We start from the raw sequence: 25,230 nt of genomic DNA, 5'->3' as shown, positions 1-25,230 counted from the left end.
AGACCGTGACTGTGTAAATAGGTGTCAGTTATTTGAGTTCTTTGTCCATGCATAATGTATTAAAATTTAAGATCATGCTATATAGTATCAAAAATTACCATGCAAAGGGAGATTACCACATTGAATGAAGCTTGGTCTTGTCTCAGAGGGTTAAAAATAAATAGGGTTAGAATTTTTTTAAAGATGTTTAAGTTTATTTAGCATTTCCATCAATGAGGAAACTATTAGACTGTAGTAATACTTACCACCTACTTGTTTAGAACATTGTATATAATGTACATATTTATCTGGGCTCACAGAGCTGGCAAGGTATACAACTAGAATTTAAACATGTACATTTTGGCTCCAGAGTTGATTCTTTAAACAAACTAACTACATGTTATCCTCTCAGGATGACATGTCACATGTGTATATGTGCAGAAAAATTACATGTTCTATAATTCCCCCATTTCAAAACATCAGGTCTTCTTTTGTTAAGGTTTCAAGATTTTATTTATTTTTTAGTTGTTTTTATTTTTATTTTTTATTGGATATATTTCTTTATTTACATTTCAAATGTTATTCCCTTTCTGAGTTTCCTGTCCATAAACACCGTATTCGCTTCCCCTACCCCATATGGGTGTTCCCCCATCCACCCCCCCTTACCAACCCCCTCAACAATCCCCTGCTGGAGAGATCCAACCTTGGCAGGGGCCAAGAGCTTCCCTTCCACTGGTGCCCTAACAAGGCTATTCTCTGCTACCTATGGAATTGGAGCCCAGGGTCAGTCCATGTACAGTCTCTGGGTAGTGGCTTAGTCCCTGGAAGCTCTGGTTGGTTGGCATTGTTGTACATATGGGGTCTCAAGTCCCTTCAAGCTCTTCCAGTCCTTTCTCTGATTCCTTCAACGGGGGTCCCGTTCTCAGTTCAGTGGTTTGCTGATGGCATTCGCCTATGTATTTGCTGTATTCTGACTGTGTCTCTCAGGAGAGATCTACATCCGACTCCTGTCGGCCTGCACTTCTTTGCTTCATCCATCTTATCTAATTGGATGGCTGTATATGTATGGGCCACATGTGGGGCAGGCTCTGAATGGGTGTTCCTTCAGTCTCTGCTCCAAACTTTGCCTCTCTATCCCCTCCTATGGATATTTTTGTTCCCCCTTTTAAGAAGGAGTGGAAGCATCTGCATTTTGGTCATCCTTCTTGAGCTTCCTGTGGTCTGTGGATTGCATCTTGGAGCTTTTGTGCTAATATCCACATATCAATGAATACACACCATGTATGTTTTTCTGTGATTGGCTTGCCTCACTCAGGATATTTTCTAGTTCATTTCATTTGCCTATGAATTTCATGGAGTCATTGTGATTGCTGAATAGTACACCATTGTGTAGATGTACCTCATTTTTTGAGTCTATTCCTCTGATGAAGGGCATCTGGGTTGTTTTCAGATTCATGATATTATAAATAAGGCTGCTGTGAACATAGTGGAACATTTGTCTTTGTTGTATGTTGGGGCATCTTTTGGGTATATGCCCAAGAGAGGTATAGCTGGATCCTCAGGCAGTTAAATGTCCAATTTTCTGAGGAACCTCCAGACTGATTTCCAGAATGGTTGTACCAGTCTGCCATCCCACCAACAATGGAGGAGTGTTCCTCTTTCTCTACATCCTCACAAGCATCTGCTGCCACCTGACTCTTTATCTTAGCCATTCTGACTGGTATGAGGTGGAATCTCAGGGTTGTTTTGATTTGCATTTCCTGATGACTAAGAAGGTCGAACATTTCTTTAGGTGCTTCTTGGCCATTCGATATTCCAGAGCTAAGAATTGTTTGTTTAGCTCTGTACTCCATTTATCACTGGGTTATTTGACTCTCTGGAGTCTACCTTCTTGAGTTCTTTGTATGTTTTGGATATTAGACCTCTATCAAATGTAGGACTGGTAAAGATCTTTCCCCAATCTGATAGTTGCCATTTTGTCCTAATGACAGTGTCCTTTGCCTTATAGAAGCTTTGTAGTTTTATGAAGTCCCATTTGTCGATTTTTGATCTTAGAGCATAAGCCATTGGTGTTTTGTTCAGAAAAATTTCCCCAGTGCCCATGTGTTCGAGAATCTTCCCCATTTTTTCTTCTATTAGTTCGAGTATATCTGGTTTGATGTGGAAGTCCTTGATCCACTTGGACTTAAGCTTTGTACAGGGTGATAAGAATGGATCAATCTGCATTCTTCTACATGCTGACCTCTAGTTGAACCAGCACCATTTGTTGAAAATGCTATCCTTTTTCCATTGGATGGTTTTAGCTCCTTTGTCAAAGAACAAGTGACCATAGGATTATGAGTTCATTTCTGGGTCTTCAATTCTATTCCACTGTTCTGTCTCCCTGTCTCTGTACCAATACCATGCAGTTTTTATCACTATTGCTCTGTAATACAGCTTGAGGTCAGGGATGGTGATTCCTCCAGAAGTTCTTTTATTGTTGAGAATAGTTTTCGCTATCCTGGATTTTTTGTTATTCCAAATGAATTTCTTTCTATCTCTATAAAGAATTGAGTAGGAATTTTGATGGGGATTGCATTGAATCTGTACACTGCTTTTGGCAAAATGGCCATTTTTACTATATTAATCCTGCCAATCTGTAAGCATGGGAGATCTTTCCTTCTTCTGAGATCTACCTCAATTTCTTTCTTCAGAGACTTGAAGTTCTTGTCATACAGATCTGTCACTTGCTTGGTTAAAGTTACACAAAGACATTATATATTATTTGAGACTATTGTGAAGGCTAGTGATTCCCTAATTCCTTTCTCAGCCTGTTTATCCTTTGAGTAGAGGAAGACTACTGATTTATTTGAGTTAATTTTATACCCAGACACTTTGCTGAACTTCTTTATCAGGTTTAGTAGTTCATGGAACCTTTGAGGTCACTTAAGTATACTATCATATCATCTACAAATAGTGATATTTTGACGCCTTTCCCTCCAATTTGTATCCCTTTGACCTCCTATCATTGTCTGATTGCTTGGGCAAGGACTTCAAATACTGTATTGAGTAAGGAGGGAGAGCATATGCAGCCTTGTCTAGTCTCTGATTTTAGTGGGATTGCTTCAAGTTTCTCTTCATTTAGTTTGGTGTTAGCTACTGGTTTGCTGTATATTGCTTTTACAATGTTTAGGTATGGGCCTTGAATTCCTGATCTTTCCAGGACTTTTATCATGAAGGGGTGTTGAATTTTGTCAAATGCTTTCTCAGCATCTAATGAGATGATCATGTGGTTTTGTTCTTTCAGTTTGTTTATATAATGGATCACGTTGATGGTTTTCCGTATATTAAACCATCCCTGCCTGCCTGGGATGAAGCCTACTTGATCATGGTGGATGATTGTTTTGATGTGCTCTTGAATTCGGTTTGCCAGAATTTTGTTGAGTATTTTTCGTCGATGTTCATAAGGGAAATTGGTCTGAAGTTCTCTTTCTTTGTTGGGTCTTTGTGTGGTTTAGGTATAAGAGTAATTGTGGCTTCATAGAAGGAATTCGGTAGTGCTCCATCTGTTTCAATTTTGTGGAATAGTTTGGATAATATTGGTATGAAGTCTTCTATGAAGGTCTGATAGAATTCTGCACTAAACCCGTCTGGACCTGGGCTCTTTTTGGTTGGGAGACCTTTAATGACTGCTTCTATTTCCTTAGGAGTTATGGGACTGTTTAGATGGTTTATTTGTTCCTGATTTAACTTAGGTACCTGGTATCTGTCTAGGAAATTGTCCATTTCCTGCAGATTTTCAAGTTTTGTTGAATATAGGCTTTTATAGTAAGATCTGATGATTTTTTGAATTTCCTCTGATTCTGTTGTTATGTCTCCCTTTTTATTTCTGATTTTGTTAATTTGGAAACACTCTCTGTGACCTCGGGTTATTCTGACTGAGGGCTTATCTATCTTGTTGATTTTCTCAAAGAACTAGCTCCTGGTTTTTTTGATTCTTTGTGTAGTCCTTTTTATTTCTACTTGGTTGATTTCAGCCCCAAATTCGATTATTTCCTGCCTTCTACTCCTCTTGGATGTATTTGTTTCTTTTTGTTCTAGAGCTTTTAGGTGTGCTGTCAAGCTGCTGACATATGCTCTTTCCTGTTTCTTTCTGCAGGCACTCAGGGCTATCGGATTTCCTCTTAGCACTGTTTTCATTGTGTCCCATAAATTTGGGTATGTTGTATCTTCATTTTCCTTAAATTCTCAGAAGTCTTTAATTTCTTTCTTTCTTCCTTGATCAAGTTGTCATTGAGTAGTGCACTGTTCAACTTCCATGTATATGTCGGCTTTCTGTCGTTATTGTTGTTATTGAAGACCAGCCTTTGTCTGTGATGATCTGATAGGATGCATGGGATTATTTCTATCTTCCTGTATCTGTTGAGGTCTGTTTTGGGACCAATTATATGGTCAATTTTATAGAAAGTATATGGAATGTTCCATAAATATTTGTTAAATACATTTGGTTCATAATTTCTGTTAGTTCTCTATGTCTCTGTTTAATTTCTGTTTCCATGATCTGTCCATTGATGAGAGTTGGATGATCAAATCTCCTATTATTTTCTGAGGTGTAATGTGTGATGTGTGATTTTAGCTTTCATAAGTTTTCTTTTATGAATATAGGTGCCTTTGCATTTGGAGCATATATATTTAGAATTGAGAGTTCATCTTAGTGGACTTTTCCTTTGATGATGAAGTGTCCTTCCTTATCTTTTGTGATGACTTTTGGTTGATAGTCAATTTTATTTGATATTGGAATGGCTACTTCAGCTTGTTTCTTTGGACCATTTGATTTGAAAGTAGTTTTCCAGCCTTTTATTCTGAGGTACTGTTTTTCTTTGTCTCTGAGGTGTGTTTCCTGCATGCAGCAAAATTCAGGGTCCTCTTTACATATCCAGTCTGTTAGTCTATGTCTTTTTATTGGGGAATTGAGTCCGTTGTTTTTGAGAGATATTAAGGAATAGTGATTGTCCCTTCCTGTTATTTTCGTTGTTATATGTGGAATTATGTTTTTGTATCTCTCTTCTTTTGGTTTCATTGCAAGGAGATTACATTCTTGATTTTTGTATGGTATAGTTTCTCTCCTGTTTCTAGGGCTGAATTTGTAGAAAGATATTGTGTAAATTTGGTTTTGCCATAGAATATCTTGGTTTCTCCATCTACATTAATTGAGAGGTTAGCTGGACATAGTAGCCTGGGCTGGTGTATTTGTTCTCTTAGCCTCTGTATGACATCTGTCCAAGATCTTCCTGGCTTTCATAGTCTCTGGTGAAATCTATTGTAATTCTGATGGGTCTGCCTTTATATGTTATGACCATTTTCTCTTACTCTTTTAATATTCTTTCTTTTTTTATTGCATTTTGCTGTTTTGACTTTATTATGTGATGGGAGGAGTTTCTTTTCTGGTCCAATCTATTTGGAGTTCTGTAGGCTTCTTGTATGTTTATGGGCATCTCTTTCTTTAGGTTAGGGAAGTTTTCTTCTATAATTTTGTTGAAGATATTTACTGGCACTTTGAGTTGGGAGTCTTCAATGTCTTCTATACCCTATTATCCTTAGGTTTGATCTTCTCATTGAGTCCTGGATTTCCTGTATGTTTTGGGCCAGTGTCTTTTTCTGTTTTACATTATCTTTGACAGTTGTGTCGATGATTTCTATGGAATCTTCTGCTCCAGAGATTCTCTCTTCTATCTCTTGTATTCTGTTGGTGATGCTTGTATCTAAGACTCCTTGTCTCTTTGGTTTTCTATATCCAGGGTTGTCTCTCTTTGTGCTTTCTTTATTGTTTCTATTTCCATTTTCAATTCCTTCACCTGTTTGATTGTGTTTTCCTGGAATTTTTTCAGGGATTTTTGTGTTTCCTCTCTAAGGGCTTCTACGTGTTTTCTTGTGTTTTCCTGTATTTCTCTAAGGGAGTTCTTTATGTCTTTCTTGAATTACTCCATCATCATGATCAAATATGATTTTAAATCTAGATCTTGCTCTTCTGCTGTGTTTGGATATTCAGTGTTTGCTTTGGTGAAGAATTGGACTCCGATGATGCCATGTAGTCTTGGTGTCTGTTGCTTGGGTTCCTGCACTTGCCTCTCAACATCAGGTTGTCTCTGGTGTTACCTTGTTTGGCTATTTCTAGGAGTGGCTTGACCATCCTATAGGCCTGTGTGTCAGGAATGCTGTAGACTTGTTTTCCTGTTTTCTTTCAGCCAGTTATGGGAACAGAGTATTCTGCTTTCAGACTTGTAGTCAGTCGTTCCTGTCCACTGGCTTTCAGCTGTTCCTGTGCGTGTGTGTCCTGAATCCACCAGAGAGGTCACTTGGAGCAGAAAAGTTGGTCTTACCTCTGGTCTCGGGCCTGAATTCGCCCCTCGTGATTGGGTTTCAGTTCTCTGTGAGGGCAGCAACCAGAAGGGCCTGCCCCTACTTCTTCTGGGTCCCTGTGCACAGGGGACCCAGATGGCACTAGGCATTTTCCTCTAGAGTCAGAAATGTGGGCAGAGAGTAGTCTCCTCTGGCTTCCCAGGTGTGTCGGCCCCTCTGAAGGTCTAGCTCTCCCTCCCATGGGATTTGGGTGCAGGGAGCTATTTGACCGGGTCCCTTCAGATCCAGGTGCAGTCTGGACCACAGGGCTCCTGCAGCTTCATGTTTCCTCTTTAACGGTTTCTACTTGTTTACTTGTTGTTTCCTGCATTTCTTTAAGGGAGTTATTTATGTCCTTCTTAAAGTCCTTCATCATTGTCATAAAATGTGATTTTAAATCTAAATCTTGCTTTTCCAGTGTGTATGGATATCCAGTATTTTCTTTGGTGGGAGAACTGGGCTCTGATGATGCCAAGTAGTCTTCGTTTCTGTTGCTTAGGCTCCTGTGCTTGCCTCTCACCATTGGGTTGTCTCTGGTGTTAGCTTTCTTGCTGTTTCTAACAGTGGCTTGACCCTCCTGTAGGCCTCTTTCAGTCTCCTGTAGAACTGATTTCCTGTTTTCTTTCAGCCTTTCTGGGAACAGGTGCTCTACTCTCAGGTGTGTAGGCGCTCCTGGTGACTATCACAGGCTCTCGGCCCAGGCAGTTATCAGATGGGTCCTACCCCTGACTGCTGTTAGGTCCTTGTGCCCAGGGGCATAACTGGCACTAGGGGATTCCCTCTTGGGTCTGGAATTTGGGCAGAGGGTAGTCTCTTCTGATTTCTCAGGATTGTCTGCACTTCTAAGGGTCTAGCTCTCTCCTCCATGGGGTATGGGTGCAGGGAGCTATTTGACCAGTTCAGTTCAATTCAGTTCTGGGAACAGACCAGACCTGCAGGTACCAGCAGATGACTGTTCCTATATTTCTGTGTCCAGAGGCACTATCCAGTTTCTTCTTGGACCAGGGATGTGGGCAAAGTTAGGCACAAGTGGCCATCTGTCCTGTGGTCTCAGGATGTTCTGCACTTCTGAGTGTTCAGCTCTCTTCTCCATAGGATTTGGATTCAGGGAGCTGTTGGGATGGGATCAGTTCAGTTCTGGGCACAGTCAGAAACAGGAAGTGTGCCCTGCCCCAGGGACCTTCTGTCTCTGTGTGTCCTGAGTCTACCAGGCCAGTCACTTGGAGCAAAAAAGTGGGTCTTATCTCTGTTCTCAGGTGTGTAGGTGCTCCTGGCATCTGTCTTTGAGCTCTTGGCAGAGGCAGGAATCAGAAGGGTCCTGCCCCTGACTGCTCCTAAGTTCCTGTGCCCAGGTGGCACAGCTGGTACTAGGCAATTCCTTCTTGGGTCTGGAATGTGAGCAGAAGGTAGTCTCCTCTGATTTCTCAGGCATGTCTGAACTTCTGAGGGTCTAGCTCTCTTCCCCAAGGGATTTGGATGCAGGGAGCTGTTTGACCAGTTCAGTTCAGTTTAGTTTTTGGCACAGACCAGAACTGTAGGTACTGGTAGATGACTGTTCCTATATTCCTGTGTCCAGAGGTACTATGCAGTTTCCTCTTGGACCAGGGATGTGGGCAGAGGTGGGCAGAAGTGGCAGTCTGTCCTGCCCCGCAGTCTCAGGATTGCTTGCACTTCTGGTTGTTCAGCTCTCTTTCCCACAGGATTTGGGAGCAGGGAGCTGTGGGCCAGGATCAGAGAAGTTCTGGGCACAGCCAGAAACAGGAAGTGCCCTGTCCCAGGGAACTTCTGCCTCTGTGTGTCCTGAGTCCACCAGGCAGGTCACTTGGAGCAGAAAAGTGGGTCTTACCTCTGCTCTCAGATGTTTACGCTTAACTGTTTACTGGTGACTATCTTTCGGCTCTTGGCGCAGGCAAGAATCAGACAGGTCCTGTCCCTGACTGCCCTTAGGTCCCTTAAAACATCATGTTTTAAATATAGCTCTGTAGGCTTCACCATTCTGAAATAACCAACTTTATTCTTAAATGAATGTCCCTAGAATTGCCTCTATGTGAAGCACTTGAGGTAGTAAATAGAAAGCTACAGTCCTTCTGCCCAGTCCTTTCTACTGGGACAGACTGCTAGCTAGTCTGCGGAATCCTAGAAGATCTGCTCCACTCAGGGCATCTGACACCACAGCCTGAGACCCTCAAGATGATCCACTGCACTAGGGTAACTGACACCACAATCTGAGGCATCCCAGGAGATCTGATGCACACAGGGCAATTTGCATTCTAGGAGATTCACTGCACATAGGGCAAATGAGCAACCAGCTTGTCCGCTCTCTTGCAGAAACCACAGCTTGAAGGCATCCCAGGATTTCCTCTGTACACAGGGCAACTTGGTAACCTGTACCACATTCTGAAGACCTCCTGGGAGCTCTGTGGCATGCAGTACAACTGACCCAACAGACTGAAAGCCTCCTGGAATTCTGCTGCACACAGGAAAATGGAAACAACAGCCCATAGTCCCTCCCTGGAGAACAGCTTTAACAAAGGACAACAGTTTGGCTGCTCCTCTGAAGACACAACTGTCTGAAGGCCTCCCAGGGGATCTACTGCAGCCAGGGCAACAGATCTGCAGCTTCTCTGCCCCTTTGAAGACCACACAGTTAGAAGTCCCCACAGGAGGTCTGCTACAGCCAGGGCCACAGGCCTACAAGGAGACCTGTTGAAACCCAGGGACAAAAGAGGCAGGCACCAGATTGAAACACCCAGGCCAGCAAACACCAGGAATAACCAGATGGCAAGAGGCAAGTACAAGACCATAAGCAACAGAAGCCAAAATACATGGGCATCATCAGAACCCAGTTCTCCCAACACAGCAAGCCCTGAATATGCCAACATGCCTAAAAGAGAAGCTGACCTAAAATCCTATCTCATGATGATAATAGAGTCATCTAAGGAGGATATAAATAACTCACTGAAAGAAATACAGGAAAACAGATAGAAGCATTTAATGAGGAAACAAATAATCCCTTAAAGAAATACAGGAGAGCAAAATCAAACAGGTAAAGGAATTGCATAAAGCAGTCCAAGACCTAAAAGTAGAAATAGAAACAATAAAGAAAGCACAAATGGAGGCAAACCAGGAAATGAGAAACCTAGGAAAGAGGTCAGGAATTACAGATGTAAGTATCAACAACAGAATATAAGAGATAGAAGAGAAAATTTCAGTTATAGAAGATACTGTATAAGAGATTGATACAACTGTCAAAGAAAATTCAAAACATAAAAAAAATCCTAACCCAAAACATCCAGGAAATACAGGAAATACACAAAGAAAAGACCAAATCTAAGAATAATTGGAATAGAGGAGAATGAAGATTCCCAGCTCAAAGGACTTGAAAATATCTTCAACAAAATCATAGAAGAAAGCTTCCCCAATTTAAAGAAAGAGATGTCCTAAAAGGTACAAGAAGCCTATAGAACACCAGATAAATGGAACCAGAAAAAAAAATCCTCTCATCACACAATAATCAAAACACTAAATGCAGAGAACAAAGAAAGAATATTAAAAGCTGCAAGGGAAAAGGGCCAAGTAACATACAAAGGTAGACCTATCAGAATTACACTAAACTTCTCAACAGAGACACTAAAGGCCAGAAGAATCTGTTCAGAGGTCATGCAGACTCTAAGAGAACACTATTGCCAACCCAGGTTACTATACCCAGCAAAACTCTCAATCAACATAGATGGAGAAAAGGAAATATTCCAGAACAAATGCAAATTAAAACAGTATCTATCTACCAGTCCAGCCCTGTAGAGAATCCTAGAAGGAAAACTCCAATACCCACACCAAAGAAAGACAAGATATAAAGCATCTCACAACAAAGTTAAAAGGAGAGAACCATAAGCACATAAAGTCACCTACAAAAACAACAGGAATATAACAGGAGTCCCACTTGGGAGGGAAAAGAAACCAGTGAGAAGGGAGGTATCTGGGAGGGAAAGGGGATGGAGGCATGGGGAGAATGGAACCTGATCTGGGTAGAGGAAAAGAACAGAAGCTCTGAGGGCCAGCAGAAAGAATGAAAACAGGCAACCTCAGGAGGTAGGAGGTTGGAGGAACCCTGCAGTATGTACCAGAGACCTGGGAGGTGAGAGACTCTCAGGATTCAAAGGGAGGGACACTAGATGAAATGCCCTACAGTGGGGAGAGAGAACTTGTAGAGCCCACCTCCAGCAGAAAGACAGAGCATCAAGGGAGAGAGGGAGTTGCTATACCACAGTCAAAGCTCTGACCCATAATTTTCCTGTCTGAAAGAAATGCAGGGATGGAAATAGAGAAGAGCCTGAGGAAAAGGAGGTCCATCAATAGGCCCAAAGTGGGATCCAGCTTAAGGGGAGGCCGCAAGAGGCAGATACTATTACTGAGGCTATGGAACATTCACAAAAAAGGATCTATCATTACTGCCCTCTGAAAGACCTAGCAAGTAGATGAAAGAGTCAGATGCAGATATGTGCTCCCAACCAATTAAAAGAAGGTGCTGACCCTTCTAGTTGAATTAGGGAACAGCTGGGGGAACCTGAGGAGGAAGGTGAACCTTTAGGTGGGCCATCAGTCTCAATTAACCTGGACCACTGAGATCTCTCAGACACTGGATCACCAACCAGGCAGCATACACCAGCTGAGATGAGGCCTCCAACACATACAGCAGAGGACTCCTGGGTCTGGGTTCAGTCAGAGAAGATGCACCTAACCCTCAAGATACTGGAGACACCAGGGTGTTGAGAGGTCTGGTGTTGTGGGTGGGTTGCGACAGGAGGCTGGGGAGGAGGTATGGGATGTGGACGTGGAGGGGAATAAACTCTGGATTGTTTAAAAAACACAGCTATAGATCTCAAGTAAAGAGAGAGTTAGAGACATAGTCTTGCTTAACCAAGGATACTCCGAGCATCAGGGAACGAAGTGCTATTGAAGTAGTATTGATGTGACACAGCATCTAAGCATCTACTGCTTCCTTGGATAGATATCTGAATCCTAGAAGGAAGAAATTTCCACTGATGAAAACAACCACTCTGAAAATCAGTCTGGAGGTTCCTCAGAAAATTGGACATATTACTACCTGAGGACCCAGCTATACCACTCCTGCCAAAAGATGCCCCAACATACAACAAAGACACATGCTCCACTATGTTCATAGTAGCCTTATTTATAATAACCAGAAGCTGGAAAGAACCCAGATGCCCTTCAACAGAGGAATGGATACAGAAAATGTGGTAAATTTACCCAATGGCATACTACTCAGCTATTAAAAACATTGACTTCTTATGAAATTCTTAGGTAAGTGGATGTAGCTAGAAAATATCATTCTGAGTGAGGTAACCTAACCACAAAAAAAGCAAACAAACAAAAAACCCGCACATGGTATTCATTCACTGATAATGGATATTAACTCAAAAGCTTGAATTACCCAAGATACAATCCACAGAACACATGAAGCTAAAGAAGGATGACCGAAGTGTGAATGCCTCAGTCCTTCTTAAAAGGGAGAACAAAAATATTTGTAGGAGGAGATATGGAGACAAAGGTTGAAGCAGAGACTGGAGGAATGGCTATTCAGAGCCTGCCCCACCTGGGAATCCAGTCCATATACAAACAGCCACCAAACCCAGACAATATTGCTGATATCAAGAAGTACATGCTAACAGGAGCCTGATATAGCTGTCTCCTGAGAGGCTCTGCCAGAGCATGACAAATATAGAGGTGAATCCTAGCAGCAATCCATTGAACTCAGAATGGGGCCCCCAATTGGAGGAGTTAGAGAAAGGATTGAAGGAGCTGAAGGGGCTTGCAACCCCATAAGAACAACATTACCAACCAACCAGAGTTCCCAGGGACTAAACCACTATGCAAAGACTACACATGGACAGACCCATGGCTCCATCTGCATATGTAGTAGAGGATGGCCTTGTTGGGTACCAATGGGTAGTGTAGCCCTTGGTCCTGCCAAGGCTGGACCCCTCAGTGTAGGGGAATGTCAGGGCAGGAAGGTGGGAAGAGGGGTGGTTATAGAAGAAAGGGTGGGGGGATGAGGTAGGGGGATAATGGATGGAAATATAAATAAAAATATCTAATAAAAAAAGAAAAAAGGGGTGTTTTTGTAAACTCACATGACAAAATCAAAGCACCCCTACCTGATAATTAAAAAAAATGACAAAAAGGTAGAGCTTTCGATGAATCCTTGTCATGCTACAGCACTGTTTGAACTCCACATTCCCCATGTTCTTTCAGGAATGGAGAAGTGTTATCTGTAACAGCCGGACTGAACAGAGATTCAGTCATCAGACACAATTCTCAAGTACACCAGCAGCAGGACAATTACAACAGTCACTGTGTGATATTGGTCAAAGGAGGAGAGGACTAAGAGGGCTTGGCAATTGGCATGACTACAAGTAAGTATATTCCTTTCTTGCCAGACTAATATGTGAATACTCCTGAATCACTCAGAAGGAAGGTTGCAAATGGCTGAGTTAGACTTTATAGAGAAGTTAAAGTTCATTTTTTACAGTAGAAAATTCAAGTTACTTTTATTTTTCTCCTCATGAAAGTTTAGCCTCAAGGTATTTGCTCAAAACCACTCTAAGGCTAAGGCCAGTGGGTGGGGAATGAAAAGAAGGAAATTGGAGGGGGAGGGAACCTAGGAGAGGAAAGGAGAAGACAGAGTGGTGAAGAAGGGAAAGGAGAGGAGGAAATTCTCTGTTTATTTAGTCTGTATATTTAGTTCTAAGTTAACTTTGCTTGAAGAATTAAGTAAACTCACAGAAATGCAATGGATCTGTTATAAAGAACACAACAGTCTTCACTTCATTTTGAATTACAAATGCTCTGCAAGTGTCTGAAAAATCATTTGGCTACGCTGACTGATAATACTCTTGATGAGGAATAAAATGTGGTTTTTTTTCCTGAGAGCTAATTAATGTAATCTTTAAAATATATAAATCCTGTGGTGAGCTCAAATAATTGTAATTGAAATGTGGACCTTGCCAAAACTGAGAAAATTAAAGTTCAAACAAAATCTGTTAATATATTTAAATGAAAAATAAAAACAAAAAGTAAAGAAAAACCAATTAACTTGTGGAAACTGAGTTTGATATTCAGAATAAGGAGATCAAATTAGGAAGATATCAAATTAACACTTTGAATGAAGATGGTTTTGCCCAGCTTGCAAAGCTTCCTCTTCCTGGGACTGAAGAGCAGGAAAGCAAGATGTTTTAAATGCCACAGTTGTATTTCCTTAAATGTTTCATACTGGGGTTATAAAAAAATCCTCCAAGGAATCTTTAGTAGCTTAGAGGTAATTGGAAAAAAGGCAAGGAGTTTACAATCATAGCACAAATCTTTTGGGGGCTTACATATAGACATATAAATAAAGAAATACATATACAAGTTCAGTGATAGAGTTTGAGATTGATATACAGAAATATGCATATGTATTTGTTTTCACGGGGCCTATTCTATCAGGTTTTTTTTTTTTCATTTTAGCAAATGGCTCAACAATTCTATTTAAAAACATATTAGAGTCATGGAGTATAGGATACAATCATAAATCTTTTAGAATATACATTTCTGTACGACATCTTAAAATCTGGTACATTCGGGTAATGTAGTGGAAAAAAACAAACCAGCCAAATTGGGTTTTGTTTTGTTTTATTTTAAACCTGATCTGATCCCCCACCTTACTCAATTTAGGTACTCAGATAGTTCTAGATTCTTTCTAAATCCAGGAAATGAGATAAATGTATTTTAGATTCTTCAAGATATTGCTATGTGATTTTCACTTTTCATATGGTTGTTTTTAGTATAAGTGTTATTACAGCCTCTTTCCATGTGCTATTATAAAGAGTTCACTCTGGGAGTGCTTTCTGTAGACAGACTACCATAAAGAGGTTACAGTGTATCAGTATAGATGGATCTGTTTTTACTTCATTAGCCAGCCAGACAGGAGTAATTCTGAATATCAGATCTAGACCCCGATGAAACTCCTGTCCTTTCCTAAGATGAGCTGTAAAGTCTGTACTCTGTAGAACAACCTTGAGATGACTATTAAAGTTCAGAACTCCATCATAGGTGCCATTGCCAAATGACAATATTAATAAGATACCAGAGGGAAGATAATAATCAGAGATGAGGATGCTTCCAGAAACTTATAATTGGTACTGACAGGGATATAAGACACTCATCTGGTTGTCATTATTCTGATTTCTTTGACCAGACAAAGAGAGAGAGTCAGAAAAATAAAACCTTTATAAAATTAATTTGACATCCTTACATTGAATCCCCTAAAAAGCAAAAGGACAGAGTAGGTGAAGATGTGGAGTTACTACAGAATCATTTACTGCCAGATACTGTATTTGAACAGCAGGCTGGTAAGATGAGCAGTTAGCAGATACATTAATTCATCCAGCAAAGATTTATTGTACTAGGCTTGAAAGTACTAGGGAGAGCAAATGTAGACAAGGTCATTTCCTTCAGTTGAATTACAGAATAGTGTAGGTACAGATTCCCAGTGTGACAGTCTATATTGATAATTTGTCATGATTTAGAGTCTCCTAGGAGACATGTCTCTGAAGAATGAGCCAGTTTAGGGTTAGACTCTGGGTATGACCATGAGAGATTTTCTAGATTCGGTTAATTTTCACACGAAGCTGCACCTTAACTGGGAGTGGCATATTTTCATGGGCTGGGGTCAGGGATTGAACGAGAAAGAGAAAGAGCTGAATACATGTTTTTTTTTATTACTCTCTGCTTCCTAACTGTGAATTCACTATAACCAATCACCTCTTCCTCATAGCACCACACCTTTCCTGACCCAAAGGGCTATTATATTCCCCTAAAATGTAAACCCAATAAAGCTTCCTTTCTTTGGGTGGCTTTTGTTAGGTATTATATCACAGCAAGAAGAACAGTACCTAGTACATTTCTTGAATAATTGCTTTAATGTAAGGAGCACCATTCTATGGTTATGTTACAAAGAAAGGTGACATTGAATGGGGGCTAACAAAAGTACTTTAATGGTTAAAAGCTAGCTATACTAAACCTTGTTTCAGGCTGGAATTAAAGTTTATTCAACAGATGGGTCTGTTCATTAACCATTTCTGTAGAAATTTTTTACACTAACTTAGGTCTCCAATGTGGCAACTGCAAAGCTCTGCACACCAACTAGTGCAAAAGTTCTCATCCTTTATTGTTTCTCTAAAGAATATTTTTAGTGGCTGGGCTGTTGACTTAGCAGTTAAAAGTATCTGTTGCTCTTGTAAAGGAACTTGTTCCCAGCACCTACATGGTAGCTTGCAACTGTCTTTAACACCAGTTCTAGGGAATCTGAAAAAACTGGAAGTAATCTGAATAATAATCAGAGAGACCCTCATCTAAATTTCTCAGTGACCAGATACACACAATTGGTACCCATTCATACCCACAGGCAAAATATTCATATTATAAAATGAATATTTTATGGTTAAGCTCATGTGCTACTTTTGCAGAAATCCTGAGTTTATTTCCCAGCACCCACATCAAGTAGCTCATAACCTCTGTAACTCCATTTTCAGGGGCCTCTGTAGATACCTGCATTCATATGAACATTCAAATACACAGAAACATACATGTGATTTAAAACAATAAAATTACAAAGTTTTTCCCTAAAATTTCCTTTTAGACCAGTCTGAAAACTGTTTTCTAGATTAGAAATACAAACATGAATTTATGGACAGCTGATGATTTTTTTTTTTTTGCAATTTCACCATCTGCAAGTACAAAACTAATTTGTTTTGCAAAGGAACAGATACAGTAGCTAAAAATCCAAGTCCACATATTTCCTTTGCGGAAAAAAAAGCACAACGTTATTTTGATTATTTACATATTTTGTTTATTTCTACTTGGCAATAGAAATCTATCTGAAGCACTTCATAGTCCTGTTTTTTTCCTTTGGGGTTTATTTTATGTTTCAGATTTGTAGGAAGATGGTATTTTTTCCATGGAACAAGAAAAGAACTTTTCCTTGAGTAATAGAGGCATGATGGCACCTCCCAACAATTTTCACCTATTGAAAATCCCATATTTTAGGGTCATAGCTCTCTATTAGCTCTAAGCCCTCTATGTTTATGTTATGTGTGGACGCACACAACTGATCATTTTTGTTTTTCTCTAACCCCTATCATGGAGTCATCCTATGATAACTATGATTCTATGTCAGTTCCATGCCTAGGTACATATCCAGTATAGCTTTTATGTATTACTTTGTAGTGATACTTTATTTCTAGAGCTTCCAAAGAAAAAGACCCCCAGTTCCCTGGGTTATTGGAACCCAAGAAGTGTCTAAATTTTTCTTCTATTACCACCTTTAGTCTAAGGCTAAGCTTTGTAACAGTGCAAGATATACAGAGCCAAGGAAGCCCTGACTGAATGTGTAATGAGAAGATCAAGGCCTGGATGAAGATGTACTTTGGGCATGGGCAAATTCATGTCAAGGACCAAGGTACATATGGATAAGGCTTGGATAGGCAAAGTCTTCCTTTGTCCAAGTGTGAGTATTTATGATCTTTGTGTGCAAAAACTAGCAACTGCAGTTTCCTCCTCATAGGTGTTTACAATCTGAGATAGCTAGCCTATAGAAACTTCCTGCTGAGACTAACTCCTCCCTATGTGCTGTACATATCAAACATGCTGAGGTTATAGACTGTGGTAGTTATAGCTCCATCAGAGTATACACAGCCAACCTGATCCCAGCTTTTCTGTACATGTGTCTATGTCCTTTCCTCACTGCCCCAGTCAGGTTTCCAGACCAAAGCCAAAAGGATTCCTGTAATAATACCTAAGCCTAACCTTTATCTAAACCAATCATTCAGTGTTTTCCTTATAAGTATCCCACAGTTCCATGGAAAAAAAGTATCTTTTTAGTTTTGGGTTGGAAATAATTATTATTCAAAGTTTTCCTCATCTCTACTGTTATAAAGAGGTAAATTCTCCATTGTCTAGATTCCTGGGTGTAATAGGAATCTTTACCAAATGAAACTGTGCTTGCCATTCAGGAATAGTAGTACCATCATAGTACTGTTCAATATCAGTACTTTTTAATATTAAAATGATCTCAAACTAAGAAACAATACAAGAGTTTGTGAGGATATTTTTTAAGAATTTTAAAAATGAAAAGAAGAAAGCATTCCACTCGTAGCATACCTAAAGACAGTACTCTTCGCCAAGAACTGTGAGACTGCAGGCATACCTATATATGTTCATTTTCCTATGTGTTTTATCTTCTTTTGATTAAAGTATTCTGTAGGTAAAAAGTGTCCTCTGTGGAAAAACCCCCCATCTTTTAAGAAACTCATTAGACATATGATGTCCAACGGTAAGTGGAACATTACATCCTGCAGAGGAGCTTGTCAAGATCACGAAGTAAACAAGTCAAAAGCTTCAGAAGTCCACAAAATTGACTTGCTATGCTAAGCCCGCCCATCTCCAAGCATATATAAGTGGTAAGAATTTCTAAGATACACTCTTAGACAAGGCAAGCTGGCTGGAGGACTCCTAGATCACCCAAACTGACTGGAAGAAGCAGAGATAAGCTGAGCTATCTGGAAAAAGTTTAAACTAACAGAATTTCCTGGAGTATACTCTCCAACCTGTTAGGCTGCCTTCAAGTTTTATAGTGTGTTTTGGGTTTCCAGCTTTCATGAGCTGTCACCCATGTTGGGGTGGGCTTTTGTTGATGCAACTGTCTTTTAATCATTTTTGTTCCTGTTAGGAACCCCTGATCCATATAACTTATAAATAACCCCAATAGAATTCATTGGTTTGCCTAAGTTGGATTTTGGTAGTATCCTTACCTTGGTCTTGCATGCCATCCATTTCCTAACTGAGATGAGTAGACACTTGTTTACATCTCTGAAGGAACAAGTGTCACACAATAGGAGAATGGGTGCAAAAGATTACATTTACATGCATTTTTAGAATGTATCAAAAGTGTGAAAGTGAGCAACAAAAAAAATTCTTTCAATGTTGTCCTCAGCTTTTTCATTCTAAAGTATTCTATGCCTGTTTCTCTTCATAGATAGAAAAGAAAAATGATACTAATCTGTGGTGGTGTGTGCTACTCATCGAGTTAGCATCCTCTATTCTCTTTCCTCTTGGTCTGTTAATGATTTTTGTGCCCTTCCAGACTTTCAGGAATTAAACAAATGTGAATGTAATTATTTTCGACAGAAGGACTAAATTGATGTTTTCCTCTATAGGTATTACCCTTTGACTTAAAAGAGATTATGTTTATTTTTCTTTTGTGGTAAGGGAGCATTGTCTGACAGACTTTTCCTTGGGAGGCACAGCACTCACATGTCTTCTTACCGCAGGAAGGGAACCAGTGACAGATCAAGGTAATCATTGTACCAAAGTTCAACTTAGTGAAATAGTGAGATTTTATTTGAGTTATTAACAAGACTACAGCTGAGGGAGCAGGGGTAACCCATTAAGGCAGTTGTATCACTGAAGTGCCCATCCCAATACGGATGGGAACCTGCAGCACACTGCAGGGAGATCTCCAGGTTGGAGAGTTCTTTTCCAGATGACTCTTTTAAAATGCAACCCTGGAGCTCTTTGAACATCTTGAAGGCAGTTCAAAAGCTGAGAATCTCTCTTTTGACCAGTTTGCCTGAACAGAATCACCTTATTGAACAATATCTATAAACCTGGAGACAAAAAAATCCAGAATCTTCCAAGTTGCTAGATATATGAACTTTTGTTTACCTCCTGAATCTCAATACCCTCACTGTCTTTCCTGGAGAGACTGATTAAATTCTGATGAAATTGTTAAACAATGGGTAGGTATATGAACATATGTCTAGGATTAATGATTCATATTCACAATAACACTATTTGCTGGGGGCCAGCCCCAGTGATCACCAGATCCTGAAGAGGAAATAAGGTATTGGCAAAGGAGGAGTGAGTCAGGCACTGGGTTGAGAGAATATTGCAGCCTGACTGACTGGCAGAGTTCTTTATTTATACAGAGCTAAGTAGACAAGGATCACTCATGCTGTTCTAATATAGATCATATTGCTTTTGTCCCTGAACATGTGATTTACCTTCCTCTTCTTCATAAATTTAGTTATCATTCATAAACAATGAAAGAACAGAGTTATCTTTTACAATCACTTTCCTTCATCAACTTCATAACCCAATATTTAAGAATCTTGTGGGCACCAGACAATAAGAAAATCTCTAAGCCATTGTGGGCAGATTAGCATGTGCCAAGCACTGTATTATTAACTCCTAATGGTCAGAGTGCTAATTATTATTAGGCCAAGAAACATCCTTAAGCTGAAGCTGCTGCACTTATCATACAATATTTATATTTTATATCTTTGTAGGATTTACGTACATGTCTAGTCTTGGTTCCCTTTTGTTCCTTGGTCATATGTCACCAAATTTGCCCTGTACAAGCTAACTTTTCTAAGAAGGGGGGTCTTAATACTTTATTCTTTTATCATTTATCCATACCATTCTTTGTCCATCAATATAAGCCCCTGTGTAGGACAGGCAATCTAACTTTGTTGATGTACATCTTTTCCTCAAGGGCCATATATGTAACCCCCAATCTTATATGCCACATAATTGCCTGAGTTTGTAATAGAAAGAGACTTTTAATTTGCTCTGCTGCCAACTTCTCTAGCCCACCGTATTTTGTTTCTTTTTAAGTTTACTTTGTTCTGGTTATCCTGTTGCTGAGTAAGTATAGGGACAGAAATTCCAAGAATATCTTGGAGTCAGAGCTTTGTAAGGAAATCTCTTACATCTTTAGTTGAGTCACAGCCTCCAGGGCATAAGGAAGACCTTCAAGTAGGCCAGATAAGGACATCTCTCTAAAAGGGTGATGGGTAATATGCTCAGTACATTCCTGGGAAAGCTTAGAAGCAGTACTCCTAGGGGAAGGCATAAATGATTCGTAAGAATTTTTTTCACCAATCTTATATCCCAAGTTGTAGAAATATTAAAAGCCCCCAAGCATGCGACAGGTGAAGAGCATGATGAAAAAATAGAAGACCACAGGACAGCGATTATATCACTTGGATCAGCTTTGTTGGTTCTTTATCAAGCAGCTGCACTGTCTTTCTGACCATCACTGTTCTCATTACATATGGCTGTGCCAACCATTGTTTTCTATTGATAGATGGCAGAAAAAGAAAAAGATCAGAAGAGCTGCCAGAAACTTGTCAAAAATTCTACCACCTACTCTGGATTTATAATTATGTTCGTATTGACTATGTTCACGAACTCAAGTGATTTTCTCAAGTGTGGATATTTGCTTTATGTGGTGGTCTGGGTTAGAGCTAATACCTTAGCTTTTGTCTGTAACTGTGCAATCTTCCCTGTTAACATAGGCACTCCCAAAAGAAAGACTGTCTTTAGCAATCTTAGAGGGAAATAGGCGTCATGCCATTAGAGTTAAAAAAGACTGCTTGTAGCTGAAATCTTAAGGGAGTAAAGTTGTCAAGTCCACAAATTGTCTCTTTATAGATTTACTTAAATATAAAAGAGACTCTTTATTGATCAGCTCAATGACATTCCACCTCAAGAGTCAAATACACAATGATAGTGCTTTACAAAACAGTGATGGGATCTCAAGGTAAATTTAGCAATAATACGATGAGAGGGGTTGTATCCTCACATAAAGCAGGCTGAACTCTTAGATATGCAAGATTTTTGCATCGCTTTGTATATACCCAGTGTTTCAGAATAATATGTAGCTTAACAGGTTTTAGGATATAGATTGTATAGAATAAAGGGTAATATATAGGTAATGTGTGATTTATATAATAAGGTATATTCATGTTGGATTGATGGTATTCATCTCCCTTATTGTATTGGTGTTAGTGCTATCAAGACAGCTAAAGAGCAAGGTTCAATTGTCATGAACCTCTTCCTTCAGGCTGGGAGGATTCTATTTGTGGTCCTATATAGGAGAGTCTTGCAACCATGTTGATAGGCTACTGATTCCATTTTCCTGTTTGTGCTACATATATTTAGAGCAAGTCTAAAATGCAACCTAAAATAAAAACAATTTTGCTATAAGATGAAAAAACAGTCTGAAATACCATGTAAAATAAGAACAAATTTAGAAGAAGAAGAAAGAAAATATAGTAGTTGGAGTTTATGCTCTGTTTGGGGAGCAGAGTGATTCAATATTAGTCATCTTGTTTGATTTGAATTCTTGTAAATTATACTTCAGTGAGTTAAGGTGAAAATAGTTTATATTTGATTTTTAAAATGAAGCAATGTTTTGTTGATTACTTTCCCATCCCTCGTGTAGTCTATTTTTATTGATACAAAAATCTAATATCTCCTGGTGATGAAGATGATATCTAATTTAAAAGAAAAATAAATATCATCGGTAACATATAGTGTGAATTCATTCTAAATTGCTACACAGTAGCAATTAAACACGGCATTTCCCTTGTATTCTTCATATCCAATGCACTTAAAATAGTTTATTTGTCACATCCTGCACAGTTTGATACTATGCAATCTACTTCCTGAGCTGTAGAGCAGAGTTTACTCTACTGTGAAGGAAAAGCAAATGTAAGGAAGAAGATTGAAATATAAGCTGATACTACAGAGGCTTTAAATTCTCATCAAAACCATGATTTTTTTTTTTATTAGAGGAGACCAGGACACAATCAGAAGTAATTTTTCCTCCCAGGACAATATTCCATAATGTTATCACAATTGAGAGTGTCTATCGTCATCTACTAGTAGCTAGAGGCTAGGGAGGGTACCAAACATATGCATTCCTTTAGACAAACCCTTTCCTAAGTTTCTAGTTCCCTTCTTTTCACCTTCACCGCCAAAGAATTATCTAACTTAAATATCAATAGTAGCCTAAGCTGACTCGGTGGGTAAAGTTCTTGCTGTCATAAGGATGACTTCAAAATTTGAGTTCTCAGACATACATGAAGTTAGACGAGGTAGCACACTGTAATGGCAGTGATCTAGTGTGACATGAGGTAGAGACAAGAATAACCCCGGAAGCTTACAGGCTGGACAGTCTGGCACATGCTGAAGCAAACAACAACTTGTCTCCAACAAGACGAAAAGCAACCGCTGGCACTAAAGTTTCCTCTAACCTTTATATGCATGCCAGGGCGCTATTCATATTCACATGCATAAACTCAGGTACATACACATATGTACATATATCATACACATCAACTTTAAAGGCACAAAAGAATAAAACATGTTTTTATACTTTTGTTTTCTTTTTTTCTTAAAAGATTTTTATGCAGTATATTTGATCATTTTCCTTTCCCAATACTTCCAAGACCTGACTCACCAAACTTGATGCTCTCTCTTGGGAGGAGGAGGAAGGGATGTAACCTGGATATTTCTGGTGCTATGGGCCTGGAGAAGGTGATCAGAGCAATTTCCCTTCTGTACATAGATGCAATCTATGAACTCCTTCATTTGTCTTGTTGCTCTAGCTGAGACTTCGAGCACTATATTGAATGTATGTGGAAGGAGTGTACAACCTAATCTTGTTCTTGATTTTAGTGGAAATGTTTTGAATTTCTATCCATTCCTGACACTGCTCTGGAAGCCCACAGTCTGAGACTAGATAGGCAGGGACATGGAGGAAAACCAAATACTACTGTTGTGCTTAAAGAATGAACCAATAAAATGATTACTAACATTATATCTACTATACTCATAGATCAGTGCCTTGCTCAGCCATCATCGGAGAAGCTTCCTCCTGCAGTAGAAGGGAACAAACAGAGACCTACAACCAGACAATGTTCACAAAATGAGAGAATTTAGGGCAAATAATATTAAACACAATGTCTCCAATGAAATCCCACCCCTCAGGGCTCAGAGAACCCTGTGGAATAGGAAGTGATTAATAGTGTAAAAGTCAGAGAAGATAGAGGACACCAAGCAAACAAGGCCCTGTAAACAATAGGACTGAGCTAAACAAAGAATTCTCAACTGAGGAATATTGAATGGCTGCAAAGCACCTAAAGAAATGTTCAACATCCTTAGCCATCATGGAAATGCAAATCAAAACAAATTTGAGATTCCACCTCATACCAGTCAGAATGGCTAAGAGCAAAAACTCAGGTTACAGGAGATGCTAGCAAGGATGCGGAGAAAGAGGAACACTCCTCCACTCTTGGTGGGATTGCAAACTGGTACAAACCCACTCTGGAAATCAGTCTGGTGGTTCCTCAGAAAATTGGACATAGTACTACCTGAGGACCCAGCTATACCACTCCTGGGCAAATAACAAAAAGATGCTCCAACATATAACAAGGACACATGTTCCACTATGTTCATAGCAGCCTTATTTATAAGAGCCAGAAGCTAGAAAGAACCCAGATATCCTTGAACAGAAGAATGGATACAGAAAATATGGCACATTTAAACAATGGAGTACTACTCTGCTATGAAAAACAATGACTTCATGAATTTCTTAGGCAAATGGATGGAACTAGAAAATATCATCTTGAGTGAGGTATCCCAGTCACAAAGGAATATACATGATATGAATTCACTGATAAGTTGTTATTAGCCCAAAAGCTCAGAATAAACAAGACACAATTCAAAGACCATATGAGGCTCAAGAAGGAAGACAAAAATGTGGATGCTTCAGTTCTTCTTAGAAGAGGGAACAGAATATTCATGGGAAGAAAAGAGGGACAAAGAGTGTGGCAGAGACTGAAGGAAAGGCCATCCAGCGACTAGCCCACATGGGGATCCATCCTATATGTAGCCACCAAAACCAGACACGCTTGCTGATGCCAAGAAGTGCTTGCTGACCGGAGCCTGATATGGGTGTCTCCTGAGAAACTCTGCCAGAGCCTTACTGATACCGATGAGGATGCTTGCAGCTAACCATCAGACTGAGCACGGGGACCCCAACAGAGAAGTTAGAGAAAGGACTGAAGGAGCTGAAGTGGTTTGCAACCCCATAGGAAGAACAACAATATCAACCAACCAGACCCACCAGAGCTCCCAGGGACTAAACCACAAACCAGAGTACACATGGAGTAACCCATGGCTTCAGCCCCATATGTAGCAGAGGATGGCATTGTTGGGCATCAATAGGAGAAGCTCTTGGTACTGTGAATGCTCATTTCCCCAGTGTAGGGGAATGCCAGAGCAGTGAGGTGGGATTAGTTGGAGGGAGGGGGAGCATCCTCCACAGAATCCCAGGGGGTGGGGTGGAAGCAGGGGGGAACCAGAAATGGGATACATTTGAAATGTAAATAAAAACAGTAGGACTGATACACACATGTGAATTCAGAGACTGAGGTAGGCATCTAGAGGTCCTGAACCATTGTTACATGGGTCCCATCCCCAGCCCTTGGTTCCTATTGATGACCACTAAGAAAAGGAAGAAGTGTCTTCAAATGAGTCTCACTGCATAATAAACTGCTTTTATGGGACTGTCTCGCGTACAGCAGGGAATGGGGAAATAACACAAACAGATTCAATAGCATCTTTGGAGGTTGTCTCTTAATATTTTGGCAGGCCTTTCTGTTTGTTGTTCATGTTTTTGTGTTTGCTTAATGTTACAGGTCCTTGTATATATACAATGGTTTCCAGCCTGTGGCATTGGTATTTGTGTGTGCAAATGTATTCTGTTTCTTCATCTTGTGTATTTTTATCCATCTTTGCCTTTTTCTTTTTTTTTTTTTTTTTTGACAAGAAGAATTTTTTATTAGATATATTTTACTCATCAAAATGCCATTCTTCCTGTTTCCTCAGTCCATAAGCCCCAATCCCTTCCCTCTCTGTAAGAATTTCTACATCCATCCCCTTACTGACCCCCTCCATATTCCCTGC

This window comes from Rattus rattus, chromosome 4 (genome assembly GCF_011064425.1).
Source record: "Rattus rattus isolate New Zealand chromosome 4, Rrattus_CSIRO_v1, whole genome shotgun sequence".
In the NCBI taxonomy this organism is placed as follows: Eukaryota; Metazoa; Chordata; class Mammalia; order Rodentia; family Muridae; genus Rattus; species Rattus rattus.
The sequence above is the reverse complement of the archived record's forward strand: the minus strand, read 5'-3'. Positions refer to the sequence as shown.